Consider the following 22,103-nt stretch of genomic DNA (forward strand, 5'->3'; position numbering starts at 1 on the left):
TCCACTAGTCCTTCTTTATTTTTTTTATTATCAAAACAACACCATTATAACGTATTTGCATATTAATTTATTGACTGCTCACATTTTCTGTTTTTATCATAGTATCATTATCGATCTTATCTGATATACTTTGATCCTGTTTACGTGTAAAGCTTTCATGAGAATGAAACAAATAAATTATTGTTATCCATTAATTATCATGTTATCAATTAATTATCAATTATCAATTAGTTATCAATTAAAATACAATGAACGAAACAAATATATTTCATGTAGAAAATGTACAGTATGTATTTACTGGTGCAAATTATTAAACCTACCTTATACTGAACAATACTATAATCTAACCATGAATGTTTTTGGAAATATTTTATTTAAATCATTATGTCTTTTAGTTTCATAGATGATGACAATGATATTAATTTTTGTAAAGTAAATAACCTGCGTGAATGGTTTCAAAAGCAAGATTCAAGGAAATGTGATACAAGTAAACTTAATTTTGTTCAACTAAACATTAGGTCAATATGTAAATATTTCGACCTATTTCATGTTTATTTTAAAGACTGTTTAAATCACGTTGACGTACTCATGCTTTGCGAAACGGCAATTCGTTCGGAACTTGTTAATCTTTATGATATTCCCGGATACAATTCGTATCACTATTGTAGAAAACAAAAATCCGGTGGAGGCATCTTGTTATATATAAAGAATAACCTTTCCTTTTCGCAAATATTTCTGGACACCAAATTTTTGAGAACGTTTTTGGAATATTGACACTTCCAAATAAGAGCACTTTAAATGTCTTAGCAATATACCGACCTCCGAATCTAAATAAGCTATCATTTTTGTCAGAAATATCCTCTGTGTTTGAAAACAATATTAAATCAAATGAAAGTGTAATATTTTTCGGCGACATAAATTTAAATTTATTAAACAAAAATGATCCTATCATAATAAATTATGAAAATATTCTTACAAATAACTATTTGAAAAAATGTATAGATGGCGTCACTAGGGAAGTAATTGTTAAACAGAAAATAAATAGTTCATGTATCGATCATTTCTACGTGCGAATAAGCGGTAAACTGCCCGCTGGATTAACCAGTACAATCTTCGCATGTGTATGTGACTATAACATTGCCGATCACAACACAACAGCTATAAGTATACGCTATAACTCGGTAGATAATTTAAACTCAAATGATTATAATAAAGTTAAAATTCTTTCGCAAAAACTGGTTGATAAACATATTTGTAATTATGATTGGAAATCGCTTCTAAAGGAAACCGAATGTTCTGTTATTTATTTGAAAATTAAAAATTATTTTGATGACTTGTATAAAAAAAGCACAATTGAAATAAGCAAAAAATCAAAAAACCGACCGCATGCCATAAATGATTGGATATCTACTGATGCACTTTATAAAATTAAAAAAAGAGATTTTTTATACAAACGTTGGAGAAATGCTCCAACAAACAAATACTATGAAAAAGAATATAAGTGTTTTCGAAATATTTTAAATAAATTGTTAATAAAATTAAAAACCTCATACTATAATGATAAATTCAAAAATATATTTCAAGACTCAAAAAAAACATGGGACGAATGTAATCAAATTTTAGGAAAGAAATGTAAAAATGATTGTGACCAAGTTGCATCCAAATATTTGATGAAAGATCGGACCGAAGAAAGCGTAACAAATGACTTTGTTGATTATTTCTCTGACAATGTTTGCAATATGTTACATAAATGTAATCACAGGACAACTGGGTTTGAACCAGAGGAGATGCCTCAAAGCATGTACCTACCTAGGGCTAAAATTGCTGATATAGAAAACATTGTGAAGCAACTTAAAAGCTCTTCTCCTGGAATCGATAATATAAGAATGAGCGATATTAAAAAACATATATTAACATTAGGTCCAATTATAACCCATTTTGTAAACAGAATCTTATTTGAAGCAAAAATTCCAGATGATTTAAAATGTAGTATTATCAGACCCATTTATAAAGGAGGTGATCACACCATTTTGGGTAATTATAGACCAATCAGTATTTTGCCATCACTCGAAAAAATTCTTGAAAAATACATTCAAATTAAATTAATAAAATATTTGGAAGATTTTTCTATTATTGATACTAACCAATATGGATTCCAAAAAAAAAAGGGCACTGAAGTGCTACTTCAAAAGTTTGCCAGCTTGATAAATAATAATTTAAATAATAAACATCATGTATTAGTCTTATTTATAGATTATTCCAAGGCATTTGACACTATTAACCATAAAAAATTGTTGAAAATACTAGAAATCATAGGAATAAGAGGGAAACTTCTAAAACTATTTGAAAATTATTTGAACAACAGGTGCATGCAAATAAAGCTTTTGAACACATTAAGTAAAAAAAGAAAAATCTTAGCAGGTGTTCCTCAAGGCTCCATATTAGGTCCTATTTTATATATAATTTATGTATCTTTTATTAAATTTATTTTTAAACATGTAAAACACTTTGTGTACGCGGATGATACTGCATTGGTGTTTTCTTGCAGTGATTTGCAATTATGTATTGAACTTTTACAAAAAGATTACATTGAACTTTTAAAATGGTCTCACGACTCTGGCCTAATCATAAATGCAAAAAAAACTAAATTGATACACATTAGATCACCCAATGCCAAGGTAAATACTATTATACCCGAAATTAAAACACACAATTCAGATTGCCTACATGTTGGTATCCCTGCGTTGTGTACATGTGAAAATATTGAACTGGTTAAAAAATATGTTTATTTAGGTGTTATTATTGATTGTTTTTTCAAATGGGATTTACAGATAAATAAAGTCTCTGAACGACTGAGATCTATTATTAGTAGATTATATAAATTAAAATTTTATGTTCCAATATGCACACTTCGAATAATTTATTTATCACTAGCTGAATCTATCATAAGGTATGGAATTACAGCTTGGGGATTTTCCTCTAAAACAAATATAAATCATGTTCAAGCAGTTCAAAATTCTCTTGTTAAATTATTAGCTCATAAAAGTTTATATGAACAAAGGCATAATGTTCCACACCTTTATCAAAATCTGAAAATCCTCTCGGTAAGAGCAATTATGTGGTATAAAATAATTTTTCAGCACATAAATAGCCCTATGTACATAAATAGACTGGAACACACTTACAATACTCGATTTACATTAAATGAAGGACTAATCGTACCAAAGCATGTAAACAAATATGGAAAAAGAACGCTAGACTACATGATACCAAATTGTTTAAATATGTTACCTGCAGAAATCAAAAAATGTACAAATATAAAAAGAAATTTTTTGTTGAAAAATTGGCTAGCTGAAAGAAATAGTTTGTACTAGACTCTAATACTATTTCTAACTGCATACGCTTTAATTGTTTTTTGTTTTTATTTTTATTGTATTACACCTCTCATGATATGAATGTATACATTTGATATAATCTGTTTTAAGTTAAAAGCACCCAATGACAAACTACTTTAAAGTAGTTTATTGGGACTTTTTGATTTTTGTATATTATTTTGATATTTAATAAAAAAAAAAAAAAAAAAAAAAAAAAATTGTAAAACATTATTGATAAATTAATGCACCCAGGAGATACGATCCGGGCTAAGAGCTAAAAGCTTTTAATGAAATTAATATTAAGTTTTCACAAAACATTTGCAACACACAGAAGGAGAAACAGCTGTCATGCAATCAGAGCCTGCCTTGAGCCAAACGGAGCCTGGAGCGAATCAATTTTGTAGTAGGTAGAAGGTGATAAGATAACTGTAATCAATAATGTTCTGATGATTTGTATTTCTGTGTAGCGTGGCTTTTGTGAAAAGCAATCTCACGGGTGATGTTATAGGCCTGTTAGGTGTTATATCAGCGCCTTGGCGCCTTGACAATTTGGCACCCGGAGCGAACTGTTCCAATTGCGCCTGCATAGTTTTGTCTAAACTTGAGTCAAAATGTCTACTAATCCAAAACATCAAAAGAAGCATTCTTTCCTATATTAGTCCTTTCATATATTGAAGCTGGTTTTATTGTTCGTAGATTGGTACAGACACTAGATTTATACCGACATTGCGGACGATGCATAAAAATAATGATGTGTTTTATAATAATATATTACTATGGATTATAAACAACCGATGGCATTATATTATTTGCAACAAAAAAACACACAACGCTATTCCTTGACTTTTGTCTGTTTTTTGTTTGACTTCTGCTTAACCTTTTACGTCGCAATAAATTTGGGTATTTCAAGTTCATCTTCATAAATTTATTTATTTTTATTACTCTACCAAACAGGTCTAAAAAATACCAAATTTGTTACACGATTTTTCTGAAACAAAACTAATACAGTCTGTTCTCTTTTTATATTCGAACAGAAATTGTTGTCAATTTCTTAGGATTAACTTATTGAGGGGACACTTCACATCCACTCGATTTATTTAAAAAAAAAAAAATGAATACCGCACAAAAGTCCCAACTGCTCCCAACCATCTGGCGCCCGCCGTAAATACATCACCGAATTTCATTTAAGGCGATGCACTACGTTGTATAGTATTTTAAATTGAGCCGCTATCAATAACAACCCTTACGTAGATGGCGATAAGGTTTAAATTCCCGCTTAACACCATCCGCCTGTTTTGATTTATGCAAGAAAAAAACATGGCCAAAAAGTGCTTTTTATTTTATTTTGTGGATGTTCAGGCATACATATTTTTTTATTTTATAAATAACTTAATTTGCCACATTATACAATAAAATCATAACCTAAAATGGGTTCGTAAGTAGGAGATTTTGAACTATAAAGCAGTTTTCATAGGCCTTTACATTATTTTTTTCTTGGCTTATAAAAAGACTTATCTAAAAAATACTCGATTATTTCAAAGTCCAAGATGTATTCTACAGGCAGTATTTAATTAAAGCATCCGAAAAATTTCTAGGCGACCAAATTTTCAAACCAAAAACACATGATTTTGCATTACTACGTATGGCATCGCCTTAAGACAGACAACGCTATAAGCGCGACATATTTTCATGGCTTGGCCTATTTCAGCGTATCGCGTATAGATACATTCGCATTCGTAGTGTATGGCCTAGTGTGTCGCCTACCTTCGTCAATATTCCACTCTTCGTCAATGAACTGATTAAAAAAAATCAACCCAATTAATGAATGACTTTAAAGTGTATATTTTACTTTGACTCCGTGAGCATTATTTATATTACATATTCTTCAGACGACCTGAAAGACATCGAGGATATGAACACAAAGAAGAGCGATATCCGTTAGAGCAGGTATGCTGTCAAGGCGTTTTCACTTTTGCAGTACAAACGTCAAAAGGATACTATTCAACGCATTCTGCACTTCGCTGTACACGTCAGAACTGTGGGTAGATTACACTGCATCCCAATGGCATAAGCTAAAAGTCGCTACAATAATGCTTATCGCCAATTATTCCGCCTACCGAGATACTGCAGCGCTACGGAAATGTTCCTGGAGGGACGAGTGAACTCTTTCAGAGCACTTCTCCGCCACCAAATGGGAAGCTTATGACGCAGACTGCGCCAATCAAATAGTTGCCTGGATAGAGTCCTCCTGATGGCTCTCTGGAGACGGTCAAATATCCTCCATAAACAGCTACTTTCATACACTTTTCACTTCTTTTCCGCATTTTTTTCTTTGGTTTTCTGTTTTTATTTTATGTGCCTAATTTATATTTCTTTTAAGTTATTTGAAAATATGGAAAGTATTGCATTGCACTACGCCTGCATACATACTGATAAAATAGTTATTTATTTATTCTTAAGAAGTCTGATCACATTTTATAGTATAATTGTTATATTTAGATACATATTCTTCGGTTTATTTAATCATTGTTAGCAGGTGTATAAATGAATTAATCTCACGGCGAAATTAAAATCAGCAAATTGCCGTGACATGTTTTTGGCGAAGGTTTAATTCTGCCTATCGTCAAATTGGGTTAGACATACATTTACAAAGGTAATTAATTCAACGGTACCACGCGGTACCGTTTCATGACTTTTATTTCGATTTTTCCTGAACAAAATACAAACAATAAATATACATTATAATAAAAATAAAACAGTTTCTCTCCACTCAACCGACAAAACAACTACTTTTCTTTGGTTTAGTAAAATAAATAATAATAGATCACCACAAGTGCTTCGCTATATTGCGTTGTGACTTAGTAGGGGTGCTCCGGATAATGGAGGTGAGGTTTGTCCGGTTTGTCTATGTTATGACGGTGGATGCATATGCCCACCGGCTGCTTGGCGGGGGATATTCTTTAGCCAGACTCTCTCAACGCAATGCCGTGCACCGCAATGGGAGGAATTTCTACCCACCCCTCGACCGAATTAAAACGATCCTCCACACAGCATCCCCAAAGATCACAGGAAAATTGTTTTCCTCGGATCCTCTTGTGTGGAGTTAATGTAAAAAAAAAAACTACCATAACTGTATTACCAGAGGATGGCCATCATTAGAAATATATTCATCTGCATAATGAAACCCGGAACAACTCTGGGATTGCACTCGTACCATTTTATTTTAATCTTCTTCTGAATTTTTATCTTGAAATAATTTACATCATTGAAATGTCACACGAAGATAACTTTCTGGTAAAATATATTGCTAATTAATTAAAAATATATATAAGATAAACTTTAAATAAAATACCAATATTTTGTTACAAAGTTCTTACATTTTTGCATTTCACGTTGATATATTATTGAAACAAACGCAAGTGGATGAACACGTGTTCCGATATTATAAAAAAAATTGCCAAGACTTTATAAGAAGCGGCCTACAGTCCCATTTATAACAGGATGATTAATGATTTTCAAATTTTTCTCCGTGCACTAATATATGAAAACGCTAAAAAATATATAGTTGTTTTAGAACATACCAACTAGACTTGAAAGTATGTATTCTAATCATTTATTTTAATTTTATGTAGGCATATAAAATTCGAAATCGTTTCATAAAGTAAGTATCAATATTTTTTATCTTTTCAGTCGTGACTAAATGTTAACAGGTTTTCAATAGCTTGCGCAATCATTTTTATAATGTTTTTAATGCATTAAAAATACAGTGACGCGAAAATATTTTTTACTATTTTACAATCTGTTTTATGTTTTGTATAAATGAATTTATCGATATTCCTTTTGTTGGTTGGGCTTATAATATATTTATATTTCTCAACGAGAAACCGATCTCTACAAATGTAATTCTCGTAAGTAGAAGACTTTCAGTTGAGACCGTCACGCTCAAAGTAATACAATCCAGCTTTACAACATGCAAACTTGTGATGAAAAATATGTACAGGATTTTCCGATAAGAGGTGTTATTTTGATATTCAATCGTAAAAGATCAATGGTTTCGTTGCTTGTGTGGCACTTAGCTCCGTCTTGTTGAACGTAAACGTTTTCCAGATCCAATTCCACCAAAATCAAAACCATCCAATTCCGGCCATAAAAAATCATTAATCATCTCTCGATAGCGCAATTCATTCACCGTAACTGTTGCTCCAGCCTCGAAAAAGTAAGGTCCAATGACTCCGCCGGACCATAAACCGCACCAAACAGTCACACGTTGAGGATAAAGAGGCTTTTCAACAATAACTCTTGGGTTTTCCGAGCCCCAGGTTCGACAATTTTGCTTGTTGACGAAGCTACCGAGGTGGAAATGGGCCTCATCAAGATGATTTGCATTTGATTCACTCAAGTGAATTTTAATAATTTCAATGCGTTGTTGAAGCGTGTATCGTTTCATTTTTATTAATAACGTAGTTTTTAATTGTCAAATGTCAAAAAATGACAGATGTTGGCTAAAGGAGTTAGCGCAACACGGCATAATACCCCAAAAACAAATAACATTAATATATCATTAAAAATATTATAATGTTCTACCTAAAATGTCGGACGAACAAATTGGTATATTTACAACGGAGCTGTTTAAAATTGTCACAAATTGTTTTTCCAATGAAATTCATTATTATTGGTATTAACAAAATAACGATGTTTTCTTGCTATCAAAAATAATAAATATGTATTAGTCACGAAACTTTTATCATGCAGAGACAGCAGTTTGAAGAGCTCCCATGTAAAGTTACCTATTTCCAAAATCGAAATTCTTCACTAGGACCATAGACATTCAATTTAACAGACTATCTGTCCCTATCTTGAAATCTGGGTATCATTTCAATGAGGAACCATATTTTTGTCCCAAATTTGGAGAACGCTTTGAATAAACTATGGCAATGCTTTGACATCAGTCTTACATTGACCACCGAAGAGCGCACATTGAAATAACCAGACAATGCGCAGAAAAGTAAAGTTCGCTAAAGTAAGGCAAAGGTTTGCTACGCTAACTATTGTGGGACTTTTCTGCGCAGGATCTTAATGTTCCTCTCCCGTAGGAGCCGGCAAGAATATTCAATAAATCAAAATATATTTTTGTTAAAGACAACAAACATGAAGACAATACCATACTTGTTAAAGTGACGTTTGGTTTTTTGTGTATAACAAACCCAGTAAAAGTAATATCCAAAGGCAAAATTAATTTATAAGGTCGACACTGCAATTGCAGCGCTTCGTGACGTGCGTTGGCACAAATCCCCGACACTGCAATTGCAGCGCTTCGTGACGTGCGTTGGCACAAATCCCCGACACTGTAATTGCAGCGCTTCGTGACGTGCGTTGGCACAAATCCCCGACACTGCAATTGCAGCGCTTCGTGACGTGCGTTGGCACAAATCCCCGACACTGTAATTGCAGCGCTTCGTGACGTGCGTTGGCACAAATCCCCGACACTGTAATTGCAGCGCTTCGTGACGTGCGTTGGCACAAATCCCCGACACTGCAATTGCAGCGCTTCGTGACGTGCGTTGGCACAAATCCCCGACACTGCAATTGCAGCGCTTCGTGACGTGCGTTGGCACAAATCCCCGACATGCAGGACTCCGGCTGCTAAGGGTTAAGGCTAAACCAAAGATGGTTTGAAATAAAGAAAAAAAAATGATAATAATAAAGCGAAAATGGTGAAAATATTTGATAAAACACGACTAGTTTGAAATAGAGCAAAAATCTGGTGACAAATGCTTTAGTTGCATTTAAAGATACACTGTGAATTTTTTCATGCCTATAACATATTAAGTAACAGAATAAAACCTGTTTTTAATAATTTTCGGAGTTTACTTTGCGATTATTTATATCGAGGGAATTTCATTTAATTAACGTGTCAGCATAACGAATGTATAGATATTATCTTCAAAAATAACAAAAATAATATTTTTGGAACTTAAAAATTTAAAGAGTTAACGAGAAACTTGTTATAAATCGGTAGAATTGGGTACCTTGCGTGGCGATGCTAAGAGTGAGGAGTATAAATTATTTTCATTTATAAATGTGTCTAACTAAATAGTGTAAAAAATATTAAATGAAACAAACCCGAACTTTTATTTACCCGATTTAGGATTTGTAGTTAAGTTTTTTATGCAGCCAGCAATTTGCGCGCCATTATAAAAAAAACTAGTGATTCGTGAGCAGATTTTATTTTAGATGACCGAATGGTTATATTACAATGCGAGTTGCCTGTACACTGTCAGATTCATTTATTGGACGGTCACGCCAACTTGGTTTGTTCACATTTCCCCGATTGGCTTGTCGATTATTTTGATTGTCCATGGTTGGGACAGTCGATTTTTACCATGCATTTTATTTATTATATTACTGACCTACAATGTACGTTGAAAAAATATTTAAAACCTAATTATTTATACTAGTAGATAAAACCCGCTGCTACGGTTTGAAAACTTCAACAGTTATTTTTGAAAATAACAGATGGCGCCACTTCCGTTTACAACTTTCCTAAACTGTACAGTCATGCTAATAATACTATCAGATAGGTGTCCCTGATTGATAAATCCAAATGTTGAATGGCATTGCCCTTGGTTAAATAAATAACCATTTAATTTATTGTGACTCGGATAAACTCACGTAACATTATTATACTTATTTTATTATTGCAAGAAATTGTAAAAAACCAACTACATAGACCAAAAATTAAACGACGGCCATTTTTTTCAAATGACCTTTCGCATGGCTAAATAAAGTGATTCACTAAGATCCATTTGATTTTTGTAAGTTACAGAATATTGAGAGGTAATTACATAAATACATTATTCGCTATTTAATCAAGAAAAATCTTAAATTAAATCCATGTATTTTTAAAAATAAAATACCTTATTGAATTACAATGGGGAGTGTTAAAAAAATCTGTAAATCTTTCTTTGTATATAATTGTTGTTTGTTATTGCTAAACTGTGTTACGACAATGTTTTTGTTTTGATTCAACACGAAAATGTATCTAATTTAGGGACTTGGCTATACACACAATAACAATATTTTTGACCAGTCTAAACCTAAATACATCATTACTTTAGTTATAAATAGGGAAAATTCAACACGTTAAAAACGAAGTTTTTTTACTAGAATACTCTATTTAAAAAAAATTATTTAACTGAAGATTTTACCTTCCTTTCCAGGAAGAAGGTCAGCCACGATAAAACCTCGCCAAATGCCGATCGGGTACGACCGACATTTCGAGTTGGTATCGCGTTTCGGTCCCACACAAGTTTCGTGAACTCAATTTCTCGGCTGGTTAAGTCCTCCATCAATAATTAACAACACAAGCAACATTTTCGGCTTTCTGTGTTAGTGAAATAATGCATTGTCATCGAAGACGAATTTCAGCTCGGTCAAATGTCGGGAAGTGGGTTAATATCTACTTCCAAGATTTACTTTCATTCATTTACGAAAACAAAAGTGAAATTAGAAGTAACCCTGGAACCTGGAACACCGTTTATTTAGTAGGCACTTATCGTACTACCAATATAAAAAAAAAATCATCATTTACGTGGCAAAAGATCTATACATCTCCCGGTCTCGAAAATACATAACCTTGCATATTCGGAATTAAAAACACGTATTCCACACCAGGAAATAAACCCTAATTAATACATAATAAATGTGTCAATAAGATAAATACTAATAGTCATTTTAAATACATGTAGGATAACGAAAGATTTTTTAAATATTTATGTTGAGGGATCAGTGGGATTTATAGGCCCTGTTAGGAGTTCTACCGAGCCGAACCCTCTGATATGAAAATACCTGGAGTCGGTGAATTATCTTCCGACTTGATCTCTGGTGAGTTGACGTGTTGTTCTTGTATTGTTTTGTATTTATTTTGCTTATATAATGCACTTGCATAATGTTGATTGACTAGATGATCATTTGTGGAAAAGTGTGTGGAAGGGTTTAGTTTTTCCTACGGGGAAGATTTAACCCGGACATAAAATCGGAAACACAAAAAACACAACAAATCAAACCATGTACCCATAAAACTACCCTACAACTTGGAGTACTGGTTGAATCTAAAATGTTATTTAAGGACCATACTGAACATAATTTAGAAAAAGCTTATACAGAATTAGGCTTTATTATACGCATTACAAAGCAATTCACTGTAGCACACACACTAATTCTTCTATATATGTCATATGTAAGGTCACAACTCGAGAAAATATCCAATACAAATTTATTAAACACCTATCGTATCGCTTTAGTGATCATTGGTTTGACCGTGCAGCTTTATATAAACGCAGAAAAATTTCTGATGCCCTATTCTACAAAATCGTGAACAATCCTGTTGATTCATCATAACTGTGAGAGAAGATTGCATTTCGTTGCCCTGAACACAACACCAGATCGAACGACTTATTTAGAACACCACACTGTAAAGTCAAATATGCGCAAAACTCTTTAATAGGACGAATCTGTAAAACTCACAATGCCTCTAGAAATGTGCACATTTTCAACTGTTACTTGAAAACTTAAATGCTGCTTACTAAACTGATAAGCATAATCATGGGAAAACTGTATTACTACTCACTGTCTTTACTTATTTTATATCTTTTGTAATTCCTTATAATGTTGGTTTATTTGCCATTTATAAATATATTGTGTAGGTACAAATACTAAATCAGCAACTAAACTTGATGGAACTTTATTGGTCTAGAAATTATGAATAATTATTGTTTACGCACGAGTTTATGTACGACTGTTTGTTTTGTAAATATTTTTTTTAAATACTAGCTGACGAGTACCCGGCGTTGCTTGGGGACTTATACAGGGTTTTCCAATAAGAGGTATTATTTTGATATTCAATTGTTAAAGATCAATGGTTTCGTTGCTTGTGTGGCACGTAGCGACATCTTGTTGAAAATAAACGTTGTCCAGATCAATACATCTAATTCCGGCCATAAAAAATCATTAATCATCTTTCGATAGCGATCCATTCACCGTAACTGTTGCTGCAGCCTCATTTTCGAAAAAGTAAGGTCTAATGACTCCGCCGGACCATAAACCGCACCAAACAGTCACACGTTGAGGATAGAGAGGCTTTTCAACAATAACTCTTGGATTTTCCGAGCCCCAGATGCGACAATTTTGCTTGACGAAGCCACCGAGGTGGAAATGGGCCTCATCACTCAAGATGATTTGCATTTGATTTACTCAAGTGAATTTTAATGATTTCAATGCGTTGTTGAAGCGTGTATCGTTCCATTTTTATTAATGACGTAGTTTCTACTTGTCAAATGTCAAAAAATGACAGCTTCAAAAGTAACATCTACCGAAATAGCGGGCTATTCAAAATAACACTTCTTATTGGAAAACCATTTACATGCTTTGGGGTAAAGTTTAACCTGACAACTGGGTACATTTTTAAGGTAGAAATAATTTTATTGTAATAGAATAATAAAAAAAATCACTTTATATTGCCATTTGTTCCTCGGGCGTCCTGGACCTCTTCAGCCATTCGCTTACAAGTCATACATTCTCCTTAAACCTCTTTCTTCTTTCAAAGCCGACGTCTCATGTTACCACCAATAAAAAGTAAATTATATTGACATTAATTTGACTCCGTATCTCATTCAAGTGCAGAGATGATGCGTTAAGTCTTTCACGAGCGTCCGCGACTTTTTATACCATTCTCCACACTCTTAACACTCCTGGCACTAATAAGAACAAACTTTAAAATTTTCATCGCAATCGGATAAATTTTATAGGACACGCATACGTAAACAAATAAACATTCATTTTTATATACAGGGTGTCCACGACAGTACAAGTAAAAAAGATAAATAACTTTTTTCGAAATACCTAAGTTTTAAGGTAGTTCTTATGTAAAAAAAGTTGAATTTTTGTATCGGAAAATAAACATTGGAATATCTAAAAAAGTTATTTATATTTTTTTACTTCTACCATCATGTAGTCACCTCCCGAATTTAGCGCACTTTATCTCCGGACACCTGTATATAGATTATCAAATTAATGTGTACCAAAGAACAATAAATGAATTTTCTACGTGTATTCCAAAAATAAATTTTATTGTACATTGACACAATGCGAACAATCATAAATTCATAATCTTGTAATAAATGAGGGTATGTTAGTGATAGGTCCAGCCCACAGACATGGGAATTAATAGACGAGAAGATAATGACGAGGGGTAAAATCAACTGTTGAAGAACGAAGGGAGTGAAGCTGACTGTGATTCGTCAATAAATCAATCTGACAGTAAATAGTCATCTCGCATTATAATATCACCATTTACTTCTTAAAAGTAAAATCTGCTTTTGAATGAATAGACATTTTAACATGGGAGCGCAAATTACTCGCCACGTTATGAACAAATTTGCGAAGTCCAAATTCGGCAAAAAAATTCGGTTCTATTTTCAGAGTCGAATATTTCGTTTAAGTATTTAGTTAAGACACTTTTATAAATGTTCATAATTTACTTCCCAGCAACCAACCAGCTTTGTGTTTCGCGTTCAGACGTTTCTCGATGTGATAGTAACAACTGATTCATATTATACGATGTGAATATGCTTAAAATAAAGTAAAATAATGCTTATATATGGAATGTAATACGACAATTGGGTTTATTCTCTTTTCACATCTATTTTTACAAGTTTTCATAGTACAAGTCAACATTTTGCCGTGTTATTTCGTAAAATGAACCGATGATGCCTCGACCATAGTTCGCACAAGAATGATGACGTCACGTTTTCAAATTTCACTTGAGGCCATACGCGAGCACAGCCGGCTCCAATGGAACCGGTATGGGGAGTGGGGATAATACGCTTTTAATCACTTAGGGCAGGTCTACTAATATTCATATGTCTATGGTCCAGCCTATGAAACTTTGAACAATATTTAAATAATTAGATTTAAACTTAAAATTTTAAAGGTTTCTACTATACTATGGTTACAGCACATTGACACTCGTATAGCGAAAGGTCCTAAGTTTAATACCCAGTTGCGGCAAATAAAGTATTTTATTTTATTGTTAATTTTTCTAATATAGTTTTATGTTTATAGATAATAACAGTGTGTTCCCTAGTGTCCCTCGCGTTGTGTGTTCAATCATCTGATATAGTAGTCCCAGCAGACCTCGTGTGTGCGTCATTATGAAGCTTTCCAATGTCATATCTCACTTGGTATTATGTTGATGAGTGAGTAACTATTTTTCTTTTATTTTCGAGACCTTTACAAAGTAATACATAATACTAAAGATGTAGTATTAATAAATAATGACACTTTTGCACGTGTTCCCATGATATATCATGACGTAATGCGAAAATATTCGGATTTTCATGAACACGTGTTCCAACATCGCGATAGTATGTTAGTAATTTATTATAAGTTTATCAGGAAACCTGTTAATTCATTAATTTGGGCCTGCAATCCCGTTTTTAACTGGATTACCAACAATTTGAAGAGATTCTTAATAAATGAGCAATATTAATTTTTCTTCTTATGTATCGATGGTTAAGATACGTAAGATTGTTATTTGTAATTGTAATTATACATTCACGTAGTCATAAATACAAAGAAACATACGTTCTTTGTATTGTACATTCACGTAGGTACTCATAAATACAATGAAACATAAGTTCTTTGTATTATACATTCACGTACTCTTAAACACAAAGAAACATAATGTTCTTTGTATTATACATTCACGTACTCATAAATACAAATATACATTCGTTCTTTGTATTAAATATTCACGTACTCATAAATACAAAGAAACATACGTTCTTTGTATTATACATTCACGTACTCATAAATACAAAGAAACATAAGTTCTTTGTATTATACATTCACGTACTCATAAATACAAAGAAACATACGTTCTTTATATAATACATTCACATACTCATAATACAAAGAAAAATACGTTCGCCAAATTTACATTTCTAGTATCTTCTGTCTTTTTACTGTTCATTCAAGATGTGTAAGAAGGAAGTTTTTTATGAACGCCTTTTAGGACGATCGTCGTTAACTTCCACGCACCCCCTCTCTGGACCACCATAGATAATTCCTTCATCATTGCACAAGCAACATTTCCCACAATATTAACGGAAGTAGCAGGAATTAAAATGTTATCAGGTAAAGTGACAGGTTGGTAATTCAGGAATGTTTATTCCTCTTTTTATCTCATAGTAAATAGCTATCGTGGAGAGTTTTACGAAATAAATATATATACATAAATATATATCACAATGCTTGTCTTATAAACGAGTTTGAAAGTTTATTTTAAATCGTTTTGAAAATAATAGGTAAAACATGTTGATATATTATACTCAACGTTACTTTCAAACTGTCTATAGTAAGTCTACCTCCCAAAATAACTGTTTAAATAAAAAACCCAAAGCGTCATCAATTCACGTGACTCTGATACACGAACCTCAATAAATGAGACATCATTATTGCAAAAATATTGTAAATAATATGTACAAAGTTATATTTACCTTTCTGGCTTTGTTGACAGCTGATATACTCACATTACAAACACAAAAAATATTGGCACAAAAAGTACCAACACAAAAAAGTTCTGACACTTTAAACTATAGAGTAAAATCGGATGTTTGTTTGTTTATTCAATTTATTGTTAAAACAATTGTTCAAATAACACGTTCTGATTGAGGTACAGTTCACTGGAATACTGCTGTCAAATGATTATTTATATTTTATATACATTTTCTACAGTGCCAAGAAAAATTGTTCACAATTATTTAAAGTTCAATGGTTTCAAACAAAGTATGTTAGAAAGTTGTTGTCAATTAATTTAGAACAGCATGCGTTCAAATTTAAACACTATATTAACAAAAGGACACTCTTATTGTTCAACGTTTCACAAGCAGTTTAGGTAAAGCTTGTTATAAAACTGTTGTCAATTAATTTATAACAGCATGCGTTCAAATTTAAACACTACATTAAAAAAAGTTCACTCTTATTGTTCAATGTTTCACACGCAGTTTAGGTAAAGCTTGTTATAAAACTGTTGTCAAAATTATGAAGTCAAATAGTTCATAAAAGAGTTCATAAAACTGTGCACTATTAGTAAATTTTTTATATTTTAACGCGTTGTTTTTATGGTACAATTAACCAAAGTTCAAAGAATTAGTGATAAAGTATTATTTACTGTTCAATACTTTAAGATAATTTGTAGGTAGATAAAGCTTATTAGAAAACGTTTATCTATTTATATTGAAGATGAAATAAGTATACTTTTTTATTACAACTCAACTCAATTAAAATTATGCACTTTTCAACAAGAAATTAAGATGTAGTGTGTTGAAAGAAAATTGTGAACTATAATTCATTTATCGCTTGTCATATCTACACAAAATGATAACCGAGATAATGCACAAGTCAAAATGTTTTCATGAAAATTCGCAATAATTATTATTTGTTTTAAAATAAAATAGTTTCACACAAAACACAGTAGTTATTTAATCAACAATTGATATCGCATTCGTGATTAAAAATTCCAACAAATAATAACACCGCGTTGTTTAGTAGTTTGTATCGTGTTCGAGATCGTAAATGAGATTGATTCCGTGTTATATGATATCGTAACGTTATTTTATTTGAATGGACGACCGCTCCAAAGGCGGTTTGAGTCGACACTAACTCCTGACTAGGTCTGGCTGGCAGTGTTGGAGTGTTAGGGTGTCTTGGAGAGGTGGAGCTGGTTACTTTAAAAGTCGAGATAATAAAATAAATAACCTGCGGATTTGATGCCAGGGCCGGGCGGGTCAATGGTGAATTTATATGGGGATTTTATTGGAATTACCATGGAAAAATTATCTGTTGTGAAATTCAAATATACTTTTTCGTGTATTTGTTTAAGAATAAAGAAATACATTTAAAATATATTATTTGGGTAATAATGAAAATAACAAAAAATATCTAAAAATTATAATCAGACATGAAAGTGACTTTCTCAAAATTGGAACTGATTGTTCAAATAACTAATTTCGGTTGTTTGTGATGTTAGGTTAGTTATTTATTTCTGCGAGAAATCTGGTTCAATGAACTGAATTTTGATTTTAATTTAAGTGTTATTTTCAAAATTGGAACTGAAGAACTGTGTGAAGAATTTGGACAAGCGATTAAGTACCTACCTATAATATAGTATTTCAACAGAAAATTATTTTATTTGTGGAAAAAAATTGGAACTGATGTTTTAGTAATAATTCAGACTATCCCTTGATTTTTCACGAGTCTGCGCTGGTTAAATTTTTAAATTTAAATTTGCCGGTAACCCGGGCGTTTATTGACATCAATATTTGTTTACAAATTATGTGCGCTACCCGACTCACTAGACAATATCTGTTCTGAGCCGGGTAGCAGTATCTACCATTACACATATCAATAATAATAAAAGTGAATAAAAATACAAAGTAAATAAATAAAAAATACAAAATACAGGAAAAAGAAACGTAATTAAAAAATAAAAGATTACCTAGATAAAATAATCTAAATATAAATTATTACATACATTTGTAACAGTAATTGAACATTTTTTTATTTTTTATTTTTTTATTTTATTTTTTTATTTTTTTTTTTTATTATTAAATTATTAAATTAAAACATTGAAGAAAATAACTTGTTTAGATAAGTAGGTAGGTACTTCACTAATTGATTATAACTTTTTTTTAAAGTTGGGAGTAACCTAAGAAGAGAAAAAAGAGTGAAATGATTTAAAAAAAATTAAATACGCATGACCTCCGGTTCATGCATCAAGGGTGTCACCTCTATGCTAACCTCTATGCAAACCGGCATGACAGTTAACCTTGGACGATTAAAGGACTTAACCCTCGACAGATTTTTTGGCAATTAATATGGAATATTATTTCTTACTATAATAGTGTCAAATAAATTGAATTTCAAAGACAAACATAATATATATGTGAATTGATACTGGTTTTCAGAAAAAAAGCGTAACACGAAATACAACCTTACGGTAAAGAAAAAAAAAACTTTGGAAGAAACACGAGCTAAATTCGAGTTTAAAAGCACGTTTGGCATTTTAATACATCAGCCGCTTAACGTTTATAAGTATTACTGACAATTATTTTTCTAATGTTTTTTTATTTGTCACCATATGTCTCTTTTATGTGAATACCACGAGGCTATGGCAACCCCAATTGAGGTATATCGTGAAGCTAAATGTTAGTGGTTAGGGGAAGGAGATGGGGAATAGGAAGGCGAGGAAGTACCTGGCTAATCAGATCTAGTCACCAAACACGGCTAAATCCATTTCGAGCAACGTTTCAAATCTGAATGCTTCTCTTACACCAAGGTTATACTGAAAGTATCTTCCACTCTAATATACCTTATATTATATTAAATGTTTCAATTTTGACCTCCGGATTGCTAGTCGAAAGCCTTACACCTCAACCACGGGGACCGTCATGCCAACATACCTACCGAAAATTGATTGATTAGCAGCTGTTTTATAAACAATTGATAAATAATTGGGTAAAATTTTCCGCAGTAGTTTAGTTGAGTATTTTCCAATACTGATTATAGTAAAAACATTCATATTTTCCACAGAAAACCGAATGGAAAAGTTAAAATCCAGAGATAATGAAAATATAATTGAAGCGTTGAAGTGGGGCATGGCAAAACCAAGGTTGAGAAACACGGCTTTAGAGTTTCGAAAATTGGTCACCCTCAAAATATTCCAGGTTTGCCTATCTTCTTCTATTTCTATCTGAAGGCTGTGGTCCACGTCAGATCATCAACAATCATCTCATCTGTAGGCGACCTCCGTGTTTAAATAGTGCAAATCATTTCATCTATTTTAATGGAATGTAATATAGTGGTTGCTTTAATAAACAACATCACTTTTAGTGAAGTTTTATTAAATTCACACGGTATAATTCAATTAGCAAAATAATAAATAGGTAATTTTCTCTCGCTTTTTCAGATAAGATGAAACTATATTGTTCACAATATCACATTGTTAATAGATTAAACTGACAAAAATAACACAAATAATATTAAACATATTAAATTTTACTAATATAGTAGTAAAATGGTCATTAGAATGGAAATAATTATTAAAAACATGATTTTGATGACAAACCGACACAGTCATTCGCGGTAAAAATGGACGCGCATGACACCCATGCGCGTAGGTCTGAAAATAGACATTTTTATTGGTAATATTTCTAAATAAACAGTGAACTTCTACAATATTTATTTTCATATTTTATTTATTTATTTAAAGATAGATACAGAAGAAAGTACAAATTACATATTAGGGAGCTTTGCCTGTCTAACTAGGAAAGTTTCCTGTTCCAGGACAGACAATTTGACAGGTGTAGTTCATAGAAAATTCAATTTCTTAAGAAATGTACATAATTACATGGCAAAAAATTTCATTTTTCTCTACAACTAATTTGTGTAATGAAGAAACATATATTTATTTGTATTTTTTATTTTACAGTAGTAGTGGCTTTGTAAAGATTAACATGGTTATATATATTGCATTCGGATTTACAGTATAAGAGATAAGTTAGGTATTTTTGTAGAAATGAAAAGTAGAAATGGAGATTTGTGAAAATGAAATCAATGTAGAAAAAGTAACCTGGTAGTATATATTATATTCGGAATTTACCGAAATAACCTGGTAACATAAAATAATATATACGGATTCACAGTGTATGAGATAAGTTAGGTAAGTTAGTAGTATTGAACAATGTAAACCAGGTACCTGATAACATGTTGGAGTTCCAATAAGATGTGCTATTTTGAATAGCCCGCTATTTCGGTAGATGTTACTTTTGAAGCTGTTATTTTTTAACATTTGACAAGTAGAAACTACGCCATTAATAAAAATGGAACGATACACGCTTCAAAAACGCATGGAAATTATTAAAATTCACTTGAGTGAATCAAATGCAAAATCATCTTGAATGATGAGGCCCATTTCCACCTCGGTGGCTTCGTTAACAAGCAAAATTGTCGCACCTGGAGATCGGAAAACCCAAGAGTTATTGTTGAAAAGCCTCTTTATCCTCATAGTGTGACTGTTTGGTGCGGTTTATGGTCCGGCAGAGTCATTGGACCTTACTTTTTCGAAAATGAGGCTGGAGAAACAGTTACGGTGAATGGATTGCGCTATTGAGAGATGATTAATGATTTTTTATGGCTGGAATTAGATGGTATTGATCTGGACAACGTTTACTTTCAACAAGACGGCGCTACGTGCCACACAAGCAATGAAACCATTGATCTTTTACGATTGAATATCAAAATAACATCTCTTATTGGAAAACCCTATACAAAGTACCTACTCTTATAGGAGAATCTACATTAAAATTTACAATATTAGATATAATTTATGTATGTAATAATACATATGTTTTTTTAAGCGTGTATCTACAGTGTGTAGTAATTTATGTGCAAACATGATTATTTTCACTGATTTAAGACATATTTTCAGTACATATTACATTATACGACAATACGAATGTGCAACAAAAACACCGTTTAACGAATGTGAATTAGTTTTTAGTAAGCCTGTTGTTTTTATTTATTTATTTACTTGCTAATAGCAAATATGTCCAATTACCAGGGCCGGCCTTCCGCGGGCGGTATTGGAGCAGTTCCGGGCGCCGAATTTTCAAGGCCCCAAGGTGCTGATAATACTTGACACCTAATAGTTCTAACACATCGTCTATGAGATTATTTTTCATAAAAACGGTGATCCGCGAAAAAAAAAATCATTGGAACATTATTGATCACAGAGATCACCTACCTACGCTTCTACTGGTTTTGAAAGGGGCTCCAAAATTTTACTCTCTGTTTATATGCTATTTCGGTGTGTCGTTCTTCAAGTAAGAGAGACAGAGCGCGTGTCAAATGGTTTAGAACCAAAAGGTACTAAGTCAGAGGCACATTTATTTCCATTCAAATTTAAATGGAAGGTACTTCTAGTTTTCTACTTCACTCTCTAGTATAATGGAGATAGATACGTCTCACGCTACCTGCAAAATAATTCACACCCTTTGTGGTGCTCCCGGTTCTTTGTTCGATTCTTGACTTTAGTAAAGTTACCTATATGGCTCTTGTAGGTATTGTCAAATATGAGAATTAGTTATTTAAAATTCTTTCTAAGATCTGCGACTAGATTGAACCGGCTCTTTATAGTACAAAGCAGAAAATCTGTTTTGCGTAAAGCTGGTGCTTTTAAGAGAGGAAGGAGTGAAGGTATTGAAGATACCCATATTGTAGGGGAGAGGTAACACAGAAGTCGACAAATGATCAAATCGAAGAAACGACCCGTTCACACGTGGTAAACGTCTACTGTGTACAATCGTTGGGGGCGCGTTTGACCGGTGTAGAAGGGATCAACGACGCTAGTTGCTCAAAGCATCTTCCATTGATATACTGGTAGAACAAGGACAGCATTCCACCTGATGCTTATGCTTTGGAATCTATCAAACAGACCGCCCGTTTCTGCATAGAATCGAGAGTTGAATCGAAATTTGCACACTTTCTTTTGTACTGAAATGTTAGGTAAGGTTAAAGCTATTTTAGCTCTTAACGTCATTAAACTGGTCCCTTCTTGTATGGTCCATCTTCCAAATTGTTCAATATGGCAAGAGACAATAAATATGATTT

General features: G+C 32.4%; 1 protein-coding gene across 1 annotated transcript in view; it reads right to left on the reverse strand.

The window, feature by feature from the left end:
* The window catches only part of Prestin (solute carrier family 26 member prestin), a 193,699-nt gene extending 176,614 nt beyond the window's left edge, over window positions 1-17,085 (reverse strand). Inside the window, exon 1 of the mRNA XM_089645149.1 lies at window positions 15,932-17,085. The gene's annotated coding sequence lies outside the window, so the exon portion shown is untranslated. The remainder of the gene's footprint in view (window positions 1-15,931) is intronic.
* Between the last annotated feature and the right edge of the window lie 5,018 nt (window positions 17,086-22,103).

This window comes from Hesperophylax consimilis, chromosome 22, assembly GCF_061612785.1.
Source record: "Hesperophylax consimilis isolate HC1 chromosome 22, BYU_Hcon_1.0, whole genome shotgun sequence".
Taxonomy (NCBI): domain Eukaryota; kingdom Metazoa; phylum Arthropoda; class Insecta; order Trichoptera; family Limnephilidae; genus Hesperophylax; species Hesperophylax consimilis.